Source organism: Megascapheus bottae, chromosome 19 (assembly GCF_031878675.1).
Source record: "Megascapheus bottae isolate mThoBot1 chromosome 19, mThoBot2.hap1, whole genome shotgun sequence".
Taxonomy (NCBI): Eukaryota; Metazoa; Chordata; class Mammalia; order Rodentia; family Geomyidae; genus Megascapheus; species Megascapheus bottae.
Genome location: NC_143527.1, coordinates 44,668,683 through 44,678,459, shown reverse-complemented (window position 1 = coordinate 44,678,459; position 9,777 = coordinate 44,668,683). Strand labels below are relative to the sequence as shown.

Here is a 9,777-nt window from a genome sequence, read left to right as displayed (position 1 = left end):
GTAGCCTTGAGCTGAAGAGCTCAAAGACAGTGCCCAGGCCCAGATTTCAAGACCCAAAGACCAAAAAAAAAAAAAAGAGAGAAAAAGAAAAAGAAAAAAGAAGGAAGGCAAGAAGAAAGGAAAGAAAGAAAGAAAGAAAGAAAGAAAGAAAGAAAGAAACAAAGAAAGAAAGAAAGAAAGAAAGAAAGAAAGAAAGAAAGAAAGAAAGGAAGAAAGAAAGGAAGAAAGAGCAGTAAGTGATGCATGGTGCTATGGTTCAAATGATAGAACTCTAGCCTTGAGAAAGTCCAAGGATAGTGCTCAGGCCTTGAGTGCAAGCCCCAGGACTGGAAGGAGGGAAAAAAAAGAGAGATAGGATTCCAAAGAAAATTAAATTATTGACACATGACCCTGAGAAGGAATTAATGTAACTAAGGACTGAGTTTAATTCTCTTGAGAGTAGGTTGTTATAAAGCAAGACCACTTCATGCTCATGGGCCCTTCTATATTCAATTAATCTGCTTTTTTCTTCCCCTGGTAGCCAGAGAGCCCTCACAGAATGCCACCGCCATGTTGTTGGAATCTACCAACAGTCCCTAGAGTCATGAACCAATTAAATCTTTCTAGTTTATAAAGTATCAGCCTGAAGCATACCAAATCATGAGAGGGAATAAGACAAAACATTCTCGTTTATGGGCTGAAACTTTATTCTTAGCCATATAGTAATGGTTAGAATGTATTATTCATTACTGAATCCTTAAGTACTTTTCCTCCTTCATCAAAGGATTTGGGTCTTAATAGAGTCTTAACAAATGGTTTGTGAATGATCACTGTAGAGGCTGAAATGTGGAAGCTGGATACACCTCTCATTATATTAAAGATTACATTTTGCTTAAGGATCATTTAACTCATTAAAACAAGAAAACTTGAAACTCTGGTTCTCAGAGCAGTTCTTGAACCTCCACATACCATATATGATATTGGGTGCTGACGGTTACAAAGACAACAGATTGCTACTTCAGAATGGACACATGCATTAAGCTCTCCAAAGCTGGAGCTCTTGGAGGACAGACAGTGTGCTTCTCATCTCAGTATCTCAGTTCTAGTCAGGCCCAGAATGGACATTCAATATTTTCACAGTTGAATGAGTGGATGAATGAGTGTGAAGAATGCACAGTACACTCTGGGAGAGCAAAGAAGGTGTAGCTAACACTGAGCTCGGGTCCCTGAGAGGATTACAGCAAAATTTCTAGAGGAGTTGTGGTGTAATTCAGTTTTAAAGAATGAACATGAGGGGCCAGATAGATGGCCTAGTGGTAGAGCGTTTGCTTAGCGTGCACAAAGGTCATTCCTTAGTAACACATACACAGAAAAAGCCAGCCAGAACTGGTGCTGTGGCTCAAGGGTAAAGCCTTGAGAAAGCCCCAAATCAGTGCCCAGGCCTTGAGTTCAAGCCCCAGGACTGGCAGGGGGGGGGAGGGAGGAGGAAGGAAGAAGGAGGGAGGGAGGGAGGGAAAGAAGGAAGGAAGGAAGGGAGGGAGGGAGAGAGGGAGGGAGGAAGAGAGGAAGGAAGGGGATAATATTTGCAGTCTTAGCTAACTTGAGAGGATGAGAACATGAGAACCATAGTACCCGGCCAGCCTGGTTATTAAGACCCCCCATCTCAACCAATACAGTGTGTAATGGAGGATGGGCCTGAGGATTATTGGAGAATCCGATATGCTGGAAGCATTTTTTTTTTGGTCGTGGGTCTTGAACTCTGGGCCTGGGCATTGCCCCTGAGCTCTTCAGCTCAAAGCTACCACCCCACCTCTTGAACCCTAGTGCCACTTCCAGTTTTTTGGTGGTTAATTTTTTAGTGCCCAGGCTGGCTATGAACAGAGTTCCTCAGATCTCAGCCTCCTGAGTAGTTAGGATTACAGGTGTGAGCCACTGCACCTGGCTAGAAGCATGTTTTTGACAGATGAACTAGCACAAGAAAAAAAAAAAAGGGATTGCATTTGCTGAAACCTGTGTCCTGGGTATGTGAGAAAGGGTAGGGATCATTTAATGTATGCCTCCAGTAAACTGATTGGGGTCAGACTGGACTCTGTTACAAGCCTAGCGTCTTCATTCTGCTAATGAATGGGGTTCCATTAGCTGGCCGCTAGGATCTCCTGTAACATCTATGCCATTTTCCCTATGATTAAGTTGGCAATTAATGTAATTGCATAATTCTAGAGTTCTAACCGAAACATAGTTTTAGACCTGTACTAATTTTATAATAACACCTTTCTCCTTTCTCTTATTTTGATTGCTCTCCTAGGTGCTTATGTGGCTCCTACTGAAACATGAGTTTTTGCCTTGTTTTAGCACATTCTGGTACTAAGAGTTTGGTTTACTTCACCTAAATGGCCAAAGTCAGTACCATTTGTCCGTAGGATGATTCTACTTAAGCCTCTCTTTTTTTGAAAACATAACCTATTGAAGAATCATACTTGTATTTTATTTTCACATGTTCTAAGTTGAGAAGTGTCACTTACTATCAAAGGATGCCAGGACACATTAGTTTTGTGTTTGAGGTTAAAGGAAATAGTTACTAATAACTACTTTGTTGCAAGATAGATTTTTAAAAAATTCTATGTACAAAGCCTAACACTTTATAAGATCTACTTTAATTATACTTGAGCTGTTAAATAATCTTCACTCTAGTTTGGTTGAAAATTAGAATATGTGTGCATGCTGTTAAATAATTTTTGCTATCCCAATAAAATGCACACATGGTTTATGAAAGAAATCTCTTTTATATTATTTTTGAGGCAGAAAAAGAAATTTATTAGGAGAGCAAATGGTACAGGAGATGGTGGCAGCGGAGACAAGAAGTAAAAAGAGAAAAAGAGGAGGAGACTCATGATGAGCCAGATTTTGTAGGAAAGGGCAGGAGACAGGGCCACAATGGATGGAGAAGTGACTCCCAGAGTCTGGGGTCCTTTTATGACTCACAGTCCATTGTTTGACAGGTGACTGACTACTGCTTTCAGGTGATTACTGATTACTCTTTTCTTCTGTCACTCATTGTTTTCCTAGCACTTTTAATGTTTATATTTCTATAAGGAATTCATGATTTGTGGTAACATATCAAGTGATATTAATATTTCTCATTATAGCTTTCTTCAACCAGCCATCAAAAATTCAATTTAAAAGCATAAATAAAGCAACATTACTAAATTTAAATTAAAGAAAGAAAAGAAATCTGTTTTACTCTTTTCCTCATTTCCTGCTTTTGAAGGATTTTTTTTCTTACATACTAAGCCTTAATCCTTTTACTTGAGGAGATAGTGCAAGAATGTGCCTGTGAAGGAAATGGCTATAGACACTTGATAGTAATTTCTTTCTATCAGGAATCATCCTTATCTTCTCCTAGTCTTTTGCCCTTCATCTTTCTTGTTCCTGTAAAGAGAAAAACATAAAATGATGGTTATCTCAGAGAGTTCTGAGATTTCTTAAGTAAACCCAGACATAAAGTTTAGTCTTTTCTTTTTCATATATTTTTATTGTAATTAATAGAAGGGTTACATTATATTTGGCAGATAAAAGGTACATTCATTCACATACATTGATACCCTTTCTCATGTCTTGGTCCCCATTTCCCTCCCCCCCACCCCCACCCCTCATCTTGTTTCCCCCCCTTCCCTATATGATGTCTTTTCTTTAGCTGTGTCAGTCACTTAAAAAAAAAGGCAACCATTCAATATGTAGAAAAATGCATCATCTGATGATTTTTGACCCATACATTACCAGTAAAGACATGTAACATTTCCATTAATCTAGGACATTTCTTTTCATCTCTCTGCCAAGCAACCTGTTTCTGACTTCTATCACCATGGATTAGTATTGCCTATTTTGGGAACCTGTACAAAGAGACTGTTGAGGAATGCATTCTTTTGTTTCTGGCTTCCTTTTACTCATCATTGTGTTTTTTAAAAAAAATTCAAATATATTATTTCATCAAAGCCTGAAAGTGGTATAATGTGCACAGGCCGTTTGCTGCATTCCAGCTCTCTCTTAGGCAAAAGTTGCCTGAAATCGGGATAATAGAAAGGAAATAATGTTAGACTAAAACCCATCACAATGCTGGGAAATTGAACTCACAGTTTTCCTCTCAAGATGCTGGATCTGATGTCTTCTCTCTCCATGGTGAACCCAAGCAAAATTGGGGTGTAATCAAGTTTTTTTTTGTGCCTGTCCAATTTACTTTGTCTTCCCAGAGCCCTGATATTTTCCCTGTAGTATTTCATGTAGATCTATTGATTCCTACAGAGGAATTGTCTGCTTTTTAATGCATGAAGTGCTTGACTTTTCCAAAACATATATATCTAAAAAAAATAACAAACAGATAGGAAACCAACATCTAATGGTAAAACTCCAGCTCCCCTTTAGGAAACAGAGGCGTTTTGTGGGCAGGAAGTCACATTCTTCAATGCACACCACTTAGTAGAACCAGAATTGGTGAAATTTTTCTTTTAAAAAAGTCACTATTTTGAGCTTTGCTGGTTATGTGGTCTCAGTTAAATCTCTGTTAGATGGCAACATCTAGTCATCCCTAGATGATATATAAGCCAATAAGTTTGTTTGGGTTCTGCTGAAGTATTCACAGAAACAGGTAGTGGGCTGGATTTGAGGCATAGTATCCAACCCTTGATTTAGACAGCTTGTGAATCCTGTATAGAATCCCTGTCATATCAAAATACAGATAATTAGTTCTCTAGGACACAGAAAGCTGCAAGGAGCTTAGGGCTGCTTCTGTTGTATCCTTTCAGTTTCAATTGAGAACACAGAATCTTACAATAGTTGCTTCTTAAAGACACAGAGGGCCATAGAAAAAGCCCAGATCCAGACTCCTAAGTGTCTTCCAGTATTCTTTACCTACTCAGCTTGTAATTGACAAATCAGGTTTACCCAGACATGTCATCTTGACATGTAAACAATAAAGAGAAGGTGAGAGCTATAGACATTTAGGTACTAACATCCTGAAATTTTAACCAAGGGTTAGCCAAAAGAAATTGTACCTCTTGCCAAGCAGCTTAATTATTGGGGAAAAAAGTATAGTGTATTGATTGTTTTATTTATGTCATTGTTTAAAATTATAAGTATATGAAAAGAATAAGGGATGAATACATTTTCAGTAAGGAGATAAAGACTTCTAGGTTCTCTGAGACTCACTTCAACCTCTCATTTATCCTTTCTTCTTGTAGTATGTTGTACTTTTTTTTGCCAGTCCTGGGGCTTCAACTCAGGGTCTGGGCACTGCCCTTAGGCTTTCTCAAGGCTAGCACTATTCCTCTTGAGCACAGCACCACTTGTGGCTTTTTCTGTGTATGTGTACTGAGGAATTGAACCAAGGGGTTTGTGCATTCTAGACAAACACTCTACCACAGGCCATGCTCTAGCGCAGTATTATTGTACTTTTTGTTTAGTTTGAATTTTTTAAAAAGATGCAGTACCTTCTTTGAAGACATTGAAACATCAAAGCAAAGCACGTGTGACCTTTGTGACTAAGGAGAATAGACCAGGGGCCAGAGACCTGGGCACACGGTCTTCTTTGATACCTTATCCTCTGGTGAGATAACCAGGTTTGATTGAGGGAGGAGAGAATACTATATTTGAGTTGAGTGACTGGATCTCTCCTACATGATACGTTCATATTGGTGTGTTGGTGGGGGTGGAGAGCAGGGAGAGGGCGTAACAGAGCCAGTAAGTCAGGTTTGATGCATTAAGGGATTATGTGGGAATTAGTAGATACTTCTCCAAATATAGTTGGCAGGATTTTATTTGTGGAATGAAATTTTGGCTGAATGGACAAGTTTTCAAGGAGATGTCTGTTAAACACCTTGTAATGAAAGTGAATTAATGAAAGAGCCTCACTTTAGAAGGGTGTCTTCAACTCTTCATCAATAACATGTTTAAAAGGATTGGACTTAAAAAATCTTAGGTCAGGTGTCAATGGCTCATGCCTGTAAGCCTAGGTACTCAGGAGGTTGAGATGTGAGGATTATGGTTCAAAGCCATCTTCTGGGCAGCAAAATTTGTGAGGCTAACTCTTAATCTTTATTCTAGCAAAAATCTGGAAGTGGAACTGTGGCTCAAGTGGTAGAGTGCCAGCCTTGAGCAAAATAGCGAAGAGATAGCACCCCAGGCCCTGAGTTCAAGTCCCAGTACCAGCACAAGCGAAACAAACAGACAGAAAGAAAAACATCTTTGTTCTTCTAGAACTCCTAAAGAGCTTCTCCTCCTCCTTCTATCCCCAAATTCCAAATATGTAATGGAAACGTGTCTGCCCTTTAGGAGTCTCAGACTTAAATAGCTATGATCTTAAGTAATCATAAACCTAAGCATAATCCTAGTGGTTTAGCGAAAGCCCCAGTGTTCTGACATCACATTTGGTGGAGACATGCTTGACTCTTACCCAGTGACTCACGATCTCTGGGGTTAGCTTGGCCTTCTCTGTTGGGTATTATGGGTAACAGGGTTTTCCTGGGGTTGTGCACCAAAGATGACGCAGGGCAGGCAGAGGGGGAGGATACTAAGTCAGTATTAGGTAGTTTAGCAGTTCCATGAAGGAAAAATAGTAACTAATAATTAAGCATATTTCATAGGTCATCTCTGGCTTGGTCTGATTAAGTTAATCCATGGCTGCTGGAATATGGAGGGAACAGTATAAGAGATTCAGGTAGATCGTTTCAACCTTTCTGGTGGTCACCCATAGAAAAGGTGTTACTGTGTGTGATCGTCATAAGCTCTTCTGTGGCTCAACATTCTAGAGTTGCTAGAGAGATGGCCCTGAGCACACAGAAGAATCCCTATAGGAATAGAATGTTTTGTTCTCCAAAGTGAAAGATGTTATTGATAAATACTTAGCAAGGCAGAGACTAGAAACATACTAAGTTCTAGTCATTTTTCAAGGAAGGCAGAGAAAAATGAAAGACTATCAGACTTTTATGTATAATGGAAGCTATATTAGTAGTTGGCAAGTAGGAAGACAAAGGAAATATTCCCTCTCTCTTTCTTTCTCTCCCCATCACCCACTCTTTCTCCCTCTCCTCTTTCTCTTTCTTTTCCTTTGTCACAACAGGGCTTGACTTCAGGACCTTCCAATCAGCTTGCTTGCTCTGCTGGTACTATACCTATTTTTTTCCTGGTTAATTAAACATAGTCTCCTCATGAACTTTTCTGCCTAGGCAGTCTTCAGACTTTGATTTTTCATGTCTTGGCCTCCTGAGTAGCTAGGATTACTGATGTGAGCCACCGGTGACCAACTTTCCTTTCTTTTTGTCAGTTTTGAAATTTGAACTCATGGTCTTATGCTGGCTAGGCAGATGCTTTTCTACTTGATCTATGCCCTTAGCCATTTTTGCTTTAGTTACTTTTAGGAACAGGATCCTTTTATTTATACCCACAGTTGCCTATCTATCTACCTACCTATCTGTCTATCCATCTATCCATCCCTAATTCCTGTGGGCTAGGATGATGGATACATACCACTAGGTCAGATGTGTCAGGGTTTGGCTTGCCCTATCTTGACACTTAAGTTCTTCAGATCCTCATCTCTCCAGTAGCTTGGCATGAGCCACCACACCCAGCTCAGTACTTTTGTTTTGGCTGTCATGCCACAGTCTATGGCCCATTCCTACATAGTAATTTGCCCAGTGTTTCTAGTGTTCGCCTTGGATCCCCATGCAGTTATGTGATCAGTACACCCGTCTCTAGTCTTACGGGCCAACACAGAGAAAAATATTTGTTTATGCAGATGAGGCATTTCTGAGATTGAGGATAAAGCTTCCAGTACACCTTTGATCTATGTAATCATAACAACATGAGACAAAACATTTGAATTAAAAGTCAATGAGACCAAACAAGTGTGGTCTGTTGGTGCAATATCTATTCCGGAAGCAATAGCATCCAGAGAATGTAGATTGACGAAGGTTAACTGAAATCAAATTACTTAGAAATGTAAAGTTCAGATGCTATTCTCTCTGACAAACATTTCATAGTAATATTGTGTGACAAATTGCTGGACTGCAGGTTTTATTTTATGCCCTGACTCTCTTCAGGTAGCATTTTTAATTCCAGGTAGTCTTTTTAATAGTCAGTTTATAGGATAAATGCTTCCCAAGGATTTTTAGGAAACATCTAGCCTTATTTTTCAAATGAGGAGACAAAGAGGTTAAATGAGTACTTAATTTCCCATTACTGAAAAATATCTGAGAACAACATATAAAGAGACAGGGCTTATTTGGGCTCACTGTTTTGACAGGTTCACTCTAGGATCTCTTGGCTGTGTTGCTCTTGGACCTATAGTGAGATAATATCTGATGAAAGTTGCATGTGGTGGAATAGAACCGCAGGTCCAGGATGTGGATGAAAAAGAAGAGACTGGTGTTCCATAATCTTATAATGACATGCTTCCAATTGCCTACATTCTTCCCACTAGGCCCCACCTCTTAAAAGTTCTACCCAAGTCCTTCCAATAGTGCCGTACTAAGGATGAAATTTTTAACACATGTTGGTGATGTTGACAATCCAAATGATATACAACTGACATGCCTTTGTTTTCTGTGAGAAGACCACATGATCTGTGGTGTCTCAGCATCCACCCACTGTCCCACAGCCATATGTAACCCCAAATAGGTTCTTATGCAAATGTTTAGCAGCCATAGGCTTAGGACCACATTGTATCTCAGGGGTTGGGTAGAAAGAACACATTTAGAGTAGTGTTTTATGTCTGTCTTTTGACAAGGAATATGTCCATGTAAAGAAACAAGTTTTGAAAGGGAAAATTAATTGGTTGTCACTGACAGTATATTAGCAAATATGAGTGGGATTCGTTGTCCCTTCAAGGAGCTACTCCCCGTGCACTGGTTGTTTAGGGAGAACTCCTAGGAAAGTTGCGTATATTCATAAGATTACTGGCTCTCTTTTCTGGCTTCCTTTCTTTTGCCTATTGGGCTTTCCTTTTGAGGAAGGTATTCAAGCACACTGTGCCCTTGTATTGCTCTGCCCTCTTTAATCTCTGGGGCTGTATACATGGTAATAATTGCTGTCATTTGCTCAGTGCTTGGTACAGAGAAGAGCACAGTTCTAAGATGTGTGCACACATGTATGCATGTGTATGTTGCCCCAAACGTTTTATTCTTCCCAGGTGGATATTTTGCTTCTTACTTTATAGATTTAGAAACTGAGGCACCTGGGAGGGCAATGGGTACCAAGACATGTGAAAGGGTATCAATGTATGTGAATTAATGCACCTTCTACCTGGCAAATATCATGTAACCCTTTTACTAATTACAATAAAAAAAAAAAGAAACTGAGGCACCTGACATAAGTAATTTATCTGTTTGAGACTTGGAAAACTTACCCTTAAACCCATAATACCACACTTCCCTTTTAAGGAAACATGGTGGTACTTTTTGTACACATACATCATGGCAGAATGCAGGCTCCTTAGCCATCAAACTTGGCCCCTCTCTGAACATCCCATTTCCTTTTTTTTTTTTTTTTGCCAGTCCTGGGCTTCAGCTCAGGGCCTGAGCACTGCCCTTGGACTTTCTCAAGGTTAGAGCTCTACCACTTGAGCCTCAGCACCACTTCTGGCTTTTTTCTATGTATGTGGTACCGAGGAATTGAACCCGGGTCTTCGTGCATGCTAGGCAAGCACTTTAACCACTAGGCCAAACTCCCGGCCCCATCCCATTTCCTTTGTCCAGGGGTGTTCATCTGAGTAAATCCCAGTGTGCCTAGAGTGTGGGTCCCAAGTTAACC

The 9,777-nt window shown here is 39.8% G+C and overlaps 1 long non-coding RNA gene across 1 annotated transcript; it reads right to left on the bottom strand.

Moving 5' to 3' along the window:
* Positions 1–2,708: 2,708 nt before the first annotated feature.
* Positions 2,709–6,548, bottom strand: LOC150049945 (uncharacterized). Its single transcript, XR_016538904.1, has 3 exons — positions 6,425–6,548; positions 4,111–4,692; positions 2,709–3,408 (listed from the first exon to the last, which is right to left on the bottom strand). It is a non-coding gene; the product is annotated as an uncharacterized LOC150049945 (long non-coding RNA).
* Between the last annotated feature and the right edge of the window lie 3,229 nt (positions 6,549–9,777).